Here is a 16,863-nt window from a genome sequence, read left to right on the forward strand (position 1 = left end):
CACATAAGAAGGCAATGGACAGCCAATAGGCTTTACGTCCTGCATGCGGAAGCACTCAAGGACTTTATGAATGTACTCCCTCTGTGACAAGTCGAGGAGTCCCTGATGCTTGTCGCATCTAATGCGCATACCAAGTATGTGAGCGGCATGTCCTAGATCTTTCATCTCAAAGCTCTTTTTGAGCTAAGCCTTAAGAGCATCTAGCTCATCATGAGCTTTCCCTGCTATCAGCATATCATCCACATAGAGTACCAAAATCAATAAAAAACCATCACAGACTTTCTTTGTGTAAAAACACGGATCCATAGCACTCCGGCTGTAGCCCTGTGACTACATAAAGGCATCAAACTTATGATACCACTCCCTAGGTGCCTATTTCAAGCCATAAAGACTTTTCTTCAATTTGCACACTAGGTGCTACCTACCAGGTTCTGCAAAGCCCTTAGGCTACTCCATATAAATCTCATCATGCAAGTCCCCATGTAAAAAAGCCGTCTTGACATCCATCTGGTATAAATCCAAGTCAAGTTGAGCAACCAAAGCCAAGACTAAGCACAGGGTGGTCATCTTAACCATAGGAGAAAAGACCTCGTTAAAGTCCACACCATGCTCCTGCTTAAAACCCCTTGCTACCAATCTAGCCTTGTATGCCGGCTTGGGGTGTCTAGGGGTACTTTTTAGCTTGTACACCCACTTGCATGGCAAAGCCTTCTTGCCCGTAGGTAAGGAAACCAAATCCCAAGTGTCACTTTTATACAGGGATTCTATCTCAAATTGCATAGCCCTCTCCCAGGAGTGGCTATCACCCCTGCGCATAGCCTCATCATAGGTGAAAGGCTCTCCTGCATCTGTAACCAAGACATAATGCATCGAGGGCTGAAATCTATCAGGTGGACATCTGTCTCTAGTAGACCGTCTCACGGCAGGCTCTGCTGCCTGCCTAGCTGCCTGTCCAACACCCTGACCATGAGCATCTACTGCAGTTGTAGGCTATCCAACTGGCTGTGCGGGAGCTCTCGGCTCCTCCTAAAATATGACCCTGCAGATCTCAACAACTCTCTCAGGTTGCCTATGTATTTTGTCTTCATGTAAGAATACATCATGACTGCGAATGACTTTTCGCGCCTGCGGATCCCAGAGACGGTAACCCATCTCACCTGTATCCCCATAACCAAGGAAAATGCATTTGACACTCTTGGGATCCAGCTTACTTCTCTTGTCCCTGGGCACATGGCAAAATGCCTCACATCCAAAGTCAGGGAGATGCGCATATGAGGGAGGTTTTCCAGTCCATACCTCCTCTGCAACCTGGAAATCCAAACCACTAGAGGGTGACCTGTTTATGACATACACAACTGTACTAACTGCCTTAGTCCAAAAGCTCTGTGGTAGGCCTGCATGGCTAAGCATACTGTGTACATGCTCCTAGATGGTTCTATTCATCCGCTCAGCCAAACCATTCTGGGGGGTGTAGGGGGCGGTCAACTAATGCTTAATACCCCTCTCATCACATAACTGCTCAAAAGCACGTGAGACATACTCACCTCCATTATCTGTCCTTAGGCATTTTAGCTTATACCCAGACTGGTTCTCAACCAATGCAAGCCATCTCTGAAACACAACCAAGACATTGGATTTTAGCTTAATGGGATAAGCCCAAACTTTTTGTGAAAAATCATCTATGAACATAACAAAATACTTTGCACCACCCATAGACTGATAAGGCATGGGCCCACAAACATCCGAATGTACCAATTCCAAGGGCTCACTCATGCGTGGCCTACCACACTTCTTATGCGTAGACCTAGTCTGCCTGCCATAAAGACAATGCTCACATGAATCAAAACATGCATAATCAAGGGATGTTAAGTACTGCAAACCAGAAAGCATTTTCATTCCATTCAAAAATATATGGCCCAAACGGGCATGCCAAAGAGATACATGTGGGATAGAACCCACAGACAAAACATGATCAAGGAAAGAAGTTGATACAATCAAGGGGTAGAGACTGCCAGCCTTGGCACCTCTCACAATCACAAGTCTACCACTAGTGATCTTCCATGCAGAGTCTCCAAAACATACATGATATCCTGCATCATCAAGCTGTCTAGCTGATGTGAGACTGCGTGTCAAAGCAGGTACATGACGTACATCCTGCATAACAAAACTGTTGCCAAAAGGAAACTGCAGCCTAACATCACTAATGCCCACAATATCAAGAGAGCTGTCATCACCCAAGCGCACAGAACCCGAAACAGTATGGTATGAATGAAACCACTCTTGGCAAGGTGTCACATGAAAGGATGCACCTGAGTCCAAGAGCCAATACTGTGCATACATAGAGTGTATCTCTGTCATCTATGAAGCACTAGAAGAAGTTGCTAGGATATAATCATCATCATCAACATTCTCAGGCTGCATAATATTGATCTCTTCAATTTTAACACTGGACTTTGCAGGTACTATGCTACGATCAGAAGACTTACCCTGCACTTTGTCTTTCCCCTTATCTTTGCGCCTTTCATTGCGCAATTCATGGCATTGTGGCCTAGTATGGCCCTTTTTCCCACAATGGTGACAAGTAACATCTGCATTCCTACCACGGGATTTGCTACGTGACTTCCCACGAGACTTGGACCGAAATTTTTGAGAATCCCATCCACGGCCACTACCACTGCTATGCTTTCCATATCCATCATTTGTTAGCTTTCAGGGATGCAGGTAGTGAGCAAGACACAGAGTGAAGCAACATGCTTCCTCTCTCCATTCTTCTCATTATTCATTCAACATACACTTTAGTGCATATACAACCTAAGGTCATAAAGACCATTCACACCAGAAGTAGAACTGACTTATTTAATGTACCTAACTGATCTAGCCAGACTACATGAAAAAGCTTGATATTCTAACACTCCCCCTCAAGCTCAAGACAGCATCTGTACTCCAAGTAGCTATCTAAAACCATAGAACTTATCTTTACCCAAGGACTTGGTAAAGATATCCGCAACCTGTTCATCTGTCTTTACATGCATAAGATCAACTCGTCCTGCAAGAACCATCTCTCTGATGAAATGGTAGTGTACCTCTATGTGTTTCGTCCTGGCATGATAGACTGGATTCATAGCCAGGAGTACACTACTCAGATTATCACATAGTAACTTCACTGGAGCATCTACTTGTATGTCCAAATCAGCCATAAGCTTGAGCAGCCATGAAATCTTGCATGCTGCCAATGCAGCACCCCTGTACTATGCCTCAGTTCTCGACAAAGCAACCGTAGGCTGCTTCTTACTGCTCCAGCTAATCATGCCGCTACCAAATCCAAATGCATATCCACTCGTAGATCTACAGTCATATGAGCAACCTGCCCAATCTGCATCCGTGTATCCAGTCAATATGAACGGCTTATCTCTGACATAGAACAACCCATACTCTACAGTGGACTTAACATATCTCATAATGCGTCTAACTGCATCCAAGTGCGTCTTTCCAGGCTTCTGCATAAACTGGCTTATGAGCCCTACAACATAGCTCAAGTCAGGTTTAGTGATGGTCAAGTAAATTAAGCTGCCAACCATCTGCTTGTACATAGTCACATCCTCTACTTCAGCCCCAGTGTTCATGTCTAACTTGACATTCTGATCAAGAGGTGTATCTAGCAGTTTGCATTCAGCCATGCCATACTTCTTCAGCATCTCTATGGCATAGTGCTTCTGCATCAGCCATAACCCATTGTTAGCTCTGGAACTACCTCAATGCCTAAGAAATACTCCAGTTCTCCTAGGTCTTTCATGTCAAATTCAGATTTCAGCATCTTCATTACATGCTGTATGCCGAAGTCATCATCACCAATGATTATCAAATCTTCAGCATCTCTATGGCATAGTGCTTCTGCATCAGCCATAACCCATTGTTAGCTCTGGAACTACCTCAATGCCTAAGAAATACTTCAGTTCTCCTAGGTCTTTCATGTCAAATTCAGATTTCAGCATCTTCATTACATGCTGTATGCCGAAGTCATCATCACCAATGATTATCAAATCATCAACATATATGACCAGCACTACCAAGCCACTATCAGTCTTCTTTGTAAATAGGTTGTGATCAGCCCTGCCAACATCAAAACCCAATCTCTGCAATTAGTTATTGATCCTAGCATGCCAAGCTCTCGGAGCCTGCTTTAGCCCGTACAATGCCTTTTTCAGTTTGCATACATAATGCTGAAAATCAGGGTGAACATACCCTTCCGGATGAACGATATAAAGATCCTCTGCTAGGTCACCATTAAGAAATGCATTCTTAACGTCCATCTGCTGCAATTTCCAGCCTTTAGCAGCAACCAAGGCAATCACAGTGGGAATGGTTGGCATCTTGTCAACAGGGCTAAATGCTTCCTCATAATCAAGTCCATATTCTTGGGCATATCCCTTTGCAACTAGCCTGGCTTTGTATCTCTCCACACTGCCATCTGACTTGCATTTGATTTTGTAGACCCATTTGCAGCCAATGATTTTTTTCCCTTCAGGCAGTGGCACTAAATCCCATGTCTTATTTTCAGCCAAGGCATTCATTTCTTCATCCATGGCTACACACCAATTCTTATCTTTCACTGCTTCAACATATGTACCTGGTTCTTTGACCTCCATCACTTTTGTCATGTAAGCATAATGCTTTGCGAAGTAGCCACTGTATGTCAACCTATCAACAGGGTATCTGACCCTTTGCGAGCGTCTAACCTGTGGTGCACTACTCGATTCCCCTCTCTCATGAGGTAGAATATACCTGCTCTGCCTTGTGCCAGGCGTATAGATAGCTGGAATACCAAGTTCGCTGTCTAAAGTATCACTAGACTCATAGCCAGAAGTCATTCTACCAGGTGTCATCATACCAGATGCATCCTCAATAACTTTCTCTTTTCCTTTGTTGTCCAAGACATCATGTCTCCCCCTCACTGACATACTGGTGTCAGTGGACGGCGAGCTCCTCAATCTCCCTATCCATGGGGATAGTCCTATGATAGCAGTGTTCTGCTGTAAATCAACTATAGAGGCATGAGTGGAAGGCATATCCGCTGGCACTGCAACTGGTGATACATACCAAGAGCCCATCTCATCAAAGATAACATCCCTGCTTACCAAAGTCTCCCTGGTAGAGGGATCATAGCATTTGTATGCCTTCTTCTCCTGCGAATATCCAATGAAAACACACTTATGCGCTTTGGGATCCAGCTTCTTCCTTTTCTCATCTGGAATATGCACATAAGCAAGACAGCCAAAGACTTTCATGTGACTTACATCCCGCTTATAGCCATACAGCTTCTCAAACGATGTCATCTCATGAATACCTGTAGTGAGAGTCATGTTCAGAATGTATACGGCTGTCATAACAGCCTCTGCCCAGTAGTAAAGTGGCATATGCTTTTCATTCATCATGGCCCTAGCAGCTTCCATCAGAACCCTGTTCTTCCTTTCAGCTACTCCATTTTGCTGGCAGAGTGTAGCTGCAGGTGAGCTGCCTACGAATGCCATTTTCAGCTAAGAAATCATCAAATTCATTTGATACATACTCCCCACCACTATTAGATCTCAAGCAAGAGATATAGCATTCAAACTCCTTCTCAACCTATGCTTTAAATTGCTGAAAAATAGCAAAGACCTCATCTTTTGTTTTCAATATGTAAAGCCAGGTATAGCGACTATAGTCGTCAATGAAAGATACATAATATCTGGAACCTCCCATAGATACATTATGAGCTGGCCCCCAAACATCAAAGTGCACTAACTGCAATGGACGTGTACTCTGTCTTACATGCCTGGTGACAAACGACAATCGTGACTGCTTACCGAACTGGCAAGCCTCGCATACATGACCAATATCTGAATATTGGAACTTGGGTAAACCTGTAACCAGCTGTTTCTTTTGCATAATTTGTAGCCTTTGCAAATTGACATGCCCCACTCTCTTGTGCCATATTTCCAAATCCCTAACAGTGCCAGAACCATGGGCAAACATAACTGAATTCAGCTCTGGCAAAGAAGCATCAAGAGTAAACATTTGGCCATTCCTATGACCACAAGCTATCAACTTGCATCCATTGCCAAACTCTTCAATAAAGTAGCCATGTTTATTGAATCTAACCTACAAGTTCTGTTCCTCATCTGACCAATAGACAATAAGTTCTTCGTAATTGAAGGGACATGCAATACATCATGCAAATTTTTCTTTCTGCCATCATGAACCACAAGAGGCACTTTGCCCTTATGCTCAATGCTATGCTATGTGTCATCACCTGTGCATACATAGCCATGCTTTTCAGCCACCATATTCGTGAACCAATCACCATGAGGGGTCATGTGATTTGACGCCCCTGAGTCAATGTACCACACTGCATCATTAGATGATTTTTCAGCAGCCTTATCTTTGACATATTGCATGGCAAACAGTCTATCACCAGAGTCATCTACCTGACTGGACGTAGCATAATGTCCATGCTGCTTGCCCTTCTGGTTTCCCTACTTCTTCCAGCAGTCCTTTGCAATATGCCCATACTTTCCGCAGTAGCGAAAATCCTTATCCTTATTTGGATTGCCTGACTGACGCTGCTGCTGCCATGAGTCTCTGCCACGGGAGTTAGATCTCCCCTTGCCTCGAAAATTTCCACCTCCTCTTGCATTTGATGACTGCTGATTGCTATTACCATAGGATGCATTCTACTGGCCTCCTCTTCCAGATCCATAGCCCCTACCACGGCTGCCACAGCCACACTGATTCGAGTAAAAGACTGCATCCTTATTCTTTGAACTGCTTGACCCTGTAGCTAAGCCAATCTTCACCTCTTCATGAATCAATAATGCAACCAGCTCATTAAAGTCAAGCATTTCAGCCCGCACAGACACTGAAGTGTCAAAAGACTTATATTCATGACCCAAGCCATTCAAATTCACTGCAACCATATCTTCATCTTCAACTTGTGAACCAACAGATGCCAGCTGATTTGCTATGGTCTTAACCTCTGTGACATAATCTTGTATGGATCTGTTCTTCCTCTCCATGTTATTGAATTTCTGCTTCAATTGTATCTTCCTAGCACTTGTGGTTGTGCCATAGTATTTGACCAATATACTCCATGCATCTATTGGGCTCTTACAGTTCATGATCTGCATCACCACAGCATCCAAGATACATAATGACAGCCAATGTAAAACTCTGTGAGCTCTTTCCGTCCAAGCTCGATGCGCTCGTCTTTGATCAGCTGTAGGGTTCCATTCTGGAACTTCAAGTTCAGCCTCAACACCTGTCACTAAGTCCCAGTATCCCTTGCCTATCAAAAAGTTCTCCATGCGGAACTTCCATATTGCATAATTGTTGCTATCAAGCTTTTCTCCCACAATCTGGGTTACATTATCAGTTCTATCAACATTTGCCATGTTGTAGACCTTGCCTGACTACCTGCAAACCAATATATTCTTAACAGTTCAACTTCAGCCCGAAACTATTTATGATAGTTTTCTGCAATTAATTGCAGTAAAAAACAAGGTATTTCAGCCCACTGACAATCCAAAACAGCCCACAAACAAGTGGCTTAACCTGTGGGTAAAATAGTCATTGCAATTGCTATGTATTTACTTCGGTTTGAACTCCTGCAACCTCACTGCCAGGGTACATATATGCAGTCTGAAAACTGTAATTCTGTGAGTGACCAGCAGTGGTTTCAAGCCCAAAACTGAGTGGTATACATGTCATACACGTTCTAAACTTCCATAGATAGCTGCTAGTACATGTGTTAAGCCGTGTATAGGCATAGAACCACAAAACAGTACATAACCAGCATATATGAATGTCGTAAATACATTCCCAAATTTCAAACAGCCAATGCACTGGCAACAGGGATTAGTTTCAGTCCCAAAAAACCATAAAACATTTGTGTCACTTCCGTTTCCAATGCTCAAGCATTTAATAGTTCACAGACCAAGTCTTCAAGTACCTGTGGGACTAACCAAATCAACTAGTTCTTCAGGAGTAACCAGTTTGTGCTTTATGTCTGCAAATTTTTTTCTAGTTTTTAGCCTATCACAAGCTCTCAGATCAGGCCATTGCAAGCTCCAAGTTTATGTCAAAATACCCAAGAAATATGACGTCTTCTACCAAGCATCAAGTGCTACATTCAAGCTCAATGTACATGCCAAAGAGCATCCAAAATGCAGACATCACAAGCATATAATGTCCCTGTAACTTCAATGACAGTTCAACCCTGTGTATTCAGATATGTACACCTCTATTACAGCTCACACATGAGCTCCCACAAGAGCAATAGCAAAGTATACCCTTCAAGAACCTTCCTTGGTATGCATCCATGCTCTATGCCACTTGACAAGTGCTATTCACCTTGAATCTCAGCCAATGAGAGCAACCTGTTCATAGGCACAGTCCACACAGACTGTTCAGAGTATATTCAGATCAGATTTCTCGTGATGATGACGAATTCCCACTTGTTGATGGTGCTCAATGGAGCTTTGGTGAGTCTCCAGACAAGCCACACACTTGTTAATGCTCAATGGAGCCTTGGTGAGCAATCCATGTACTGAATCTCAACCATGGAGTTCAGCTTGAAAACAGGCGCAAACACGTTGGCTGGCCTGACCTCTGCTACTGCACGATTTGCTAATTATTATAATGATGAAGCACTCACTAGTGCTCAACCAATCCTTGGGAGACTCCTCAGCAAGCCACAGCTCCTCCTTCAAGCAATAAGACTCCAATGCTTAATAATACATACCTCTGTGTGACCATTGATGAAAATGAATGTCAGTCCTCTTCCTTTTCCAGCCCTTCAGGTCAATCTTCAAGTGTTCTTCTTGGGTGCATTCCACCAGTGAGCCCATTCATGGCTCTGATTCCATGTTAGCTTTCAGGGATGCAGGTAGTGAGCAAGACACAGAGTGAAGCAACATGCTTCCTCTCTCCATTCTTCTCATTATTCATTCAACACACTTTAGTGCATATACAACCTAAGGTCATAAAGACCATTCACACCAGAAGTAGAACCGACTTATTTAATGTACCTAACTGATCTAGCCAGACTAGCTGTGTCCAGCTCATATCGGTCAAACACACATGAAAGAGCTTGATATTCTAACATCATTCATGCCTCTAACTATCATACCATGAGACACACGAGAGGCATCCAAATTCTTACGGTTAACCTCTTCCTGTAGAAGAGCACTCTCAATATCAAATAATTTCAAGGTAGCAGTAGAGGCACATAATGCAGTGCGGAATACATCCCATGACTCACTAAGAGTACCAAGCAAGAAAAGAGGAGTGACATCCTCTGCAAAAGTGATGTCCTGCAAAGTCAAATTCTTGATTATAGCATGGAACTAGCTCAAGTGAGCAAACATAGTCACATTCTCCTTCATGCGTAGATCCATAAGCTGCTTCAGTCAATACACTTGACTCGCTAGACTTTTGTTGTCATAGAGATTTTTTATCTTTTCCCACAACTGCCATGCACTCTGTTCTTCCTCAAAGACATTATAGTGAACCTGTTCTGTGAGAGACAATACAATAGTGGACTTGCATAACTCATCAAGCTCAAGCCATTCCTCATCTGGCATAGTTGCAGGCGGATGCCCGCTTAACCTCAAAGGTTTGATCTGCGATTTTTGCACCAACACCTGTCAAATCTGGCTCTTCCAATAAAAGTAATTCGTACCATCAAGCTTAGTGATGTTGAAAATAGCATGATCAGTGGACGAACTCACCATAATGCAGGCTGGAAGACTGTAGACAGTTCAAAATTGCTTGCTGTTTACTGTAGAAAATGACCAAAAAATCACCAAAATCGAGGAAAAATGGCGAAGAAAGTGGAACCAAAGCTGTTGCCCACCAAGAACTAGTGAAAGTACATCATTTCAGAGTGTTTTAGCATGAAAAATCCATGTCAGTCCATACATATATACTTGCTGTAATAAATTTCAGATTTTAGTAAAAGAAAGCTAACAGTGCCAAAATTGGATCCCAAGGCAATCAGATATTGCCAAGACCAAAGCCGGCATCATGCGGGCATAGCATAAGCATATGATGGTCGATAAGCATGAATCCAACACCCAAGCATGTTACACAAATCTCTACCAGTGAGTAGGCACACCCCCCAGGCAAGGGGGAAAGTGTTACTGCCACTACCAAAACTTGACACAAGTAGGTGTCAGTTCACAAAGATATGGATCCAAAACTGAGACTTAGCTCATAAGCATACAGTGAACCAAGACATATGATGTATCATCCCAAAAGGTAAGAAGTCCCAAAGTCTCAAGTGTCTGTAACTGCTCAATAGCATGTAACAGCTCAATGCATAAAAGTACCACCTGCTCAATGTCTAATAAGCATTCAAGAATGCTCCCACTGGTGCAAAATCCGTATGTCCGAGCTCAAGAGCTCAAGCCAAGGCAAGACACAGTGCCAATGACATAAGTCCAAGATAATACATCAATAGTACATCCCGAACATGTAGGCGGTAGAGAATCCGTATGTAGCATCCATAAGCATGTAAGACATCAAGTACATCCCAAGATACAACTCTAGCAAGCCAATAAATAGCTCAAGTAAGCTTTGAGAATCCAAGGTCAAGCCAAGACCGAGCTCCAGTAGCAATAGGCTCCAAACAATGTAACTAGCATGTAGTAATGGCATAGGCTAAGCATGTCAAGACCGGTCAGACATAAGCAACATACATGCCATAAGTACATCCAAGATGGAGCATCCAAATGCTTTGCAAAGCGAGCTCAAGCTCAACAGACGATCCCGAATCAAAACCAAGCTCTATGTCGAGCCCCAAGTGTCAATACATCACCATATATGTCTGAAACATAGCCCGAAAAGCATAGGCATAAGTATACATGAGTAAAATGACTTTGGCCCAACTGTGTACAGCAGTGATTTACTGTTCAAAACTGAGAATTTCAGCACCAAAATCAACTCCAAATGGTTGCCAAACAATAGGCATACATTCCCCTAACATCTGGGCATCAAATAGGACCAATCAGGCATCAAATGACAATGCCAAACAAGCTATAGCATCAAATGTCAATGTAACACTGTCATAAACTGCGTGTGGACTCTTATGACAGTCCTAAAACAGTGTTAAATCAGTCCAAATGCTATGCCAACACATCAACCATCAAAACCAAGAATCAAAGCATGTTCATATGCCCGAAATGGAGCCTTTCCAAGTGCCAATGGAGGGGGAGAGCTATTGTTATGACTGTCAATGCTGAAGACACATATGGGAGGGCTGCATGATTCCACCAACTATAAATGTTGGTCCTGGGGTGGCAAAAAATGGTGGCCAAGCTTCGAAGGGGTCCGGTTAAAGCCAAGGAAGGCCTCAAACAAGCTCCAACAAGTCTTGTTCAAAGGCAAGTGAGATATGAAGCAAGGGAGCTTCAATGATGGCTACCTCAATCTTGTTTACAGCCTATAAGACCTGAGAACTGAAGTAAACCCTGAAGAAAATGATCAAATACCTCTGACGTAACCCCGCAAAGTACCCAACAATGCTGAGAAGGTGCTCGGGAAGCTGGGGAGTGACGCGAGCTCAAAGGAGTCGGATATGGCTGCCGGGAAGGAGACCCAATGCAAATAGGGAGCCGATGGGATGCTGAGAATGCCACGAACCAAGCTCAAGAGTTAGAAAGCAAAGCTTTGATACGAGTTGAAAGGGAGCGACGGATCGAAGGTTGGACTCGAGAGCTATGGCGGGAGAGAAAGAGAGAGACTAGAAATGGGAACTCCAACAGTCACAATGTGTGACGGGCCTTCCTTTATTCAAACTATCACTAAAAGAATAAAGAATAAAGTGAGGGTGACGAGTGCCCGCCACCTGCAGTGTGCAGTGGCGGTGACTGTCAGTGTAGTAATACACAGGCCACTAGAGGTGCCTTTACCCCCAACACGCAGCTCCCCTCCCTCGTCACCTGCATCGTCACGCCCCCCCTTCCGTCTGTGGCAGTAGTAGCGCCCCCCTGTGGGCCATCATCAGAAACACCCCCTGGCTGGGATCAGAGAAACCCCCTTGTGCTCAGCGAAGAAGAGAGAGAAGAAGAAGAAGAAGAAGAAGAAGAAGAAGAGGGAGAGAGAGAAGGAGAAGAGAAGAAGAAGAAGAGGGAGAGAGAGAAGGAGAAGAGAAGAAGAAGAAGAGAGAGAGAGAGAAGGAGAAGAGAAGGAGAAGAAGAGGGAGAGAGAGAAGGAGAAGAAGAAGAAGAGGGAGAGAGAGAGAAGGAGAAGAAGAGAAGAAGAAGGGAGAGAGAGAGAAGGAGAAGAAGAGAAGAAGAAGAAGATGGAGAGAGAGAGAGGAGAAGAAGAGGAGAAGAAGAGAAGAAGAAGAAGAAGGGAGAGAGAGAAGGAGAAGAAGAGAGGAAGAAGAAGAAGAAGAAGAAGAGTTCATGAAGATATGCCCCTTCCCCCTTCATTATTTTATTTCCCCACTCAAGGAGAGGCGGCGAGAATTTTGCTAGGAGAGTGCGAGAACCCCATCACTCGTACACGCGTCTTCGAGTATGGCCCCGAAGCGTAGTTCCACAAAGATGGCCGGAAACCCTGCAAGTGTGGATGGAGGTTCGAAACAAGGCGGCTCCGCAACTATGAACGGTTCATCAGACATTAATACTACTGGAATCAAGACATCACTCCAAACCCAGGTTGTACCATTATTAAATCATAGGTTATAATTATCACGGTGAAAAATCATATTCACATGCATCACATTAAATTGCGCGTTTGATAATTCCCTAGGTATGAACATAGCTGTGATGTATGTAACAAACAAGATAATCTCCGTTGTAGGATGACATCGTAATAGGTGAAATTGAATCGAAACTACATCGTAAATTACCAAAAATTCTTGCATAAAGTGCATTACTCCTTGCACAAGTTCTTGCTTAAAATGCATTTCAACGGACATTGAAAGAAACAAGTGCATCTCCATATCACAAGATGGATTCTACGGTACATGTAATAATTTGCTGAAAAGATTAAAGTGTAGCTAGGCTCATACAATGATCACATAAAGTTAGATCATTCAAGAAGGTCATAGATCGTGTAAATAATTACATGGAGGATAATGTTAAGATTGGATGCATAGAAAGCACCTTCGCATGTGTGGCACAAAATATCAAATTGTAAGCATTGAAATGAAGGCATGGCATTACGTTCCGTGCTTTAAAGTTGTTGGGAAAATTCAACGTTGTTTGTAATTTACCAATTGGGACTGAGATCCATGAATCCCATGACAAAGTCCTTGGTAACATCAAGAGGGATAGATAAAGACTTAGTGCTTGCGAGCATTATTAAGAAGCCTTAAGAAGATTATACTTAAGCGGAAGTAGGAACTGTACTAAACAGAACCATCTCAACCAGGCATGGTCAAAGCGTTAGGCAATCTTGATCAATTAAGATCAAAGATAAATTTACATAGGTACTTCAAGGGACCTAGGAGATAGCCAGCAAGTTGACCAAACAAGGACAACGGGGTTGTCCATGACCTATTTTGCATGGAGACCTAAGGTAAGGATAATTAGGGTCCGTAGGGAACAAACCTAACCCCAAGGAAAAAGGGGAAACAAGTAACCTAGCTTGCCAAGCCCTTGGGATCTCGCCAAGTCACGAACGATCTAGGATCGAATGCTGGGAGCATTCAGGAAGAAGGAATCACACCTTAGCAGTTGGTCGTACAAATGGCCTCCGAAATGATCGTGATTGTACATCTAGGTACACTGTTTGAATTTCCTTGCTCAAGGAACTAATTCAAGGCAAAACATTTAATGCTTCAGGTTAAAAGCCTGGAGGGAGAGGCAGGTTCAGTTACCTCCGACTGTCTACCTGGCCCTATCCAAGGGGGTTGTTAGCCGCGCGCCGGGTATATGGACCTAACCCGCCGCGAGAGGTCTCTCCGTAGGCGCTGCTTGGAGCGAGAGGACGCTTGGGTGCCAGGGGAGGCTCTGGTTGTAAAGTCCTTGCCTCCGGATCACGCACAAGAGGCCGACATGACTTGAGATGGGATCTCGAGGCTTGTGTACTAGTCTACAGGCGGAAAGGTGGAGCAGCAATCCTGTTGATTGCTGGGATAGCCTTCGGGCATGATACTTGATGTATCCCGGGACTATGATAAATAAAGATCAGATATTTGAAAAAGGAACTTGCTTCACATTGTTTTTGTGTCAGTGCCTAAGTTACATGAAGGAACCTGTGTTTAAATTGATTAATTAAGGAAGCTGCTTTTGCATGTCAAACATAATGTGGTAGGTAATTAGATAACTAAGAAAATCGAGGAAAGTGCGGTGGACGTGACTTGGGTCCATCCTACGGAAGGGTGGTCCTGGTTAGCTGGGAACTTTTCTCAAAAGATGTGATAACGAGACTATGAAGACCTAGCGTCAGTAGAGTTAGGATCCCGATTTATGCTGTTTTAGGGGAACGGAATGGGATTCTGCCTTATGGGCAGAGAGGTTGAGCTTCACATCCCTCTCGTTTCCCATTCTCCATGAACCAAGTGCAGCATAAATCCGCTTCAACTTTGTTGTCCCTACGCAAAGTGGTTCATCTGGAGCTCGACGCTAGCTACTCCCTAGAGACTTTGCTAATAGGAAGGAAACCTGGATTTCAGGTCGGTCCTAAGTGGGAACGTCCGGACACTTCCGCTCGGGGTAGACTCGGGAAGACCTAGATCACAAACCATATGACATTCCTTGCAAGTGCCACATGGCACTTTCTAGACTCTCTTCCCGATGGGCTGCTAAGACGTGTCCCATAAGTGGACGAGCGGACACGTTATAGTTGGTATCAGAGCAAACCAATGAGATCTAAAGATTACAAGGGAACTTAATGAAGGAAAATAAAAGGAATAAGGGGATAAACATGGGGAAGGTGAGTAGAACAGAGCAGTATTTTCTGTTGAAAACATTTCTTTACTCACTTATGGATGCTAGGTTGCAAAGTCACGAAGCATGGAGCAACTTCTTGGTGCTCCAGGTCATGTTCATGACCGCAATGCATGCTTCGAATTATTGCTAGAGGCTTCGCATGATAGATATCTTGGACCGCATCTATAATCCTTCACCCCTGTATGCGGAGCGGAGATGGACGGGAGATTCAAGAATATACTACATAGCATCCCACCGACTCGTGTACCTTCAGACCAACTTGAAGAGAATCAAGTGCATGGAGGATTTAAAGATTGTGAAGCTGTTCATCTTTGTCGAAGCTCACGTAAACGCAACTTTGCACGTTAGTGGACGCAAGTCAAACAGAACAAGTATGTCTATGAATAAGTGACCCGGGTGATCTTTGCTGTGACAGAATCGAAGTATTAGGGCGCTATGAGAAGAATGGGTATCAAAGGAAGGGATACCCCAAGCTTCCTATGACTTACCGTTTCCTGAAAATCCACGATCCCACTCCATATTATTATTCCGTCCCTGTAGTCGATTGTAACACAATCCTATTTTCCCTAAACTGATCTATCAATTAGCCTATCTTACTTATCCAAAATAAATGTACTCAAAGGGTTATGCCCTCATGAATAAATAAGACTTTTTACAATTGTCTATCTTGGTCGTAAATGTTAACCAAGGTGTTAAGTGATTAAATCACCTAGCTAAAAAGCTATGCTAGTCATATTAACATAATATGGGAATGTATGATAAGACGTTGACATAAAGAATCTTATTGTTTAGACGCAGCCCCAAGCGCAAGTTCCAAATCTAACTCCTGCACTAAGTCCAGCTGTGGTTCAAGAGAAGAAGTTCCTTCTCAAACAAATTAAGCCACCGGAGTTTGATGGCAAGGAAAGGACTATTCAAGCCGATGCCGAGATCTGGATTGAGTCCATGGAGGACTATTTTGAGGTAGTAGGAACTGCACCTGCTAACCAAGCCATGCTCGCCAAACGTAAGCTTATAGGCAAAGTGAGACTTTGGTGGAAACAATGGTGCAGATACCAAGCGATCTCGGAGGGGACAGTCACTTGGGATAAGCTTAAGGAAGCTGTGCGAGGGAGGTATCTGCCACCTACCTACCGCACACAAAATATGAATGAATTCTATGACTTGAAGCAGCTAGGATTATCCCTGGAAGCATATTATTCAAAGTTCGTTTCACTCCTAAAGTATGCACCCCCAATGGATATGACACAACAGGTGTCAAAATTCTGTGTTGGGTTGAATCCACCCATAAACACTCGATTCGAATCAATGCACCCAACGGACCTACAAGACGCACTCATTTGAACTGCTCCAATAATACAGGAGGTGCAGACAAAACCAAGGTACAACAAAATTTGGCCTTACAAGGATCAGAATAAGGGTATGTTTAAGGCTCAGACCAACAGAACGCAAGGTCAGAATCAGGGCCAAAGAAAGAAGGCTAGAGCCAATGTTGTCAACAACTTTGTTCCAACACAAAGTAATGATCGCAATCCACATTGCTTCCATTGCAATGAGCCTAGACACTTCAAGAGGGAGTATCCCAAGCTTAGCAGAGGACATCACCAAGGGCCATCCCAAGGATAAAATAGAGCCGCTCATGGCCAAGGAACCACCGTTATGGCCAGAGGGAGAACCTCCAGTGTTTCCAACAAGGAGCTAGACGATGAAGAAGATCCATCCATGGATGCTGACATGGAGAGGGCAACGGTTCATGCTACTCTTCACAAGAAGGGTCCAAATCGCCGATTCTCAATGATTCAAACTCCATCAGAATATCAAGGTAAAAGCTTCAAAACCATGATTGATTGTGGCAGTACACATTCCTTCATTTCACCAATCTGTGCAAAAAGATTAGGGGTAGCCACAATAGATGCACCTACTT

Source organism: Lygodium microphyllum, chromosome 5 (assembly GCF_053477565.2).
Source record: "Lygodium microphyllum isolate KBCC chromosome 5, Lygodium_microphyllum_v1.1.10, whole genome shotgun sequence".
Lineage (NCBI taxonomy): Eukaryota > Viridiplantae > Streptophyta > Polypodiopsida > Schizaeales > Lygodiaceae > Lygodium > Lygodium microphyllum.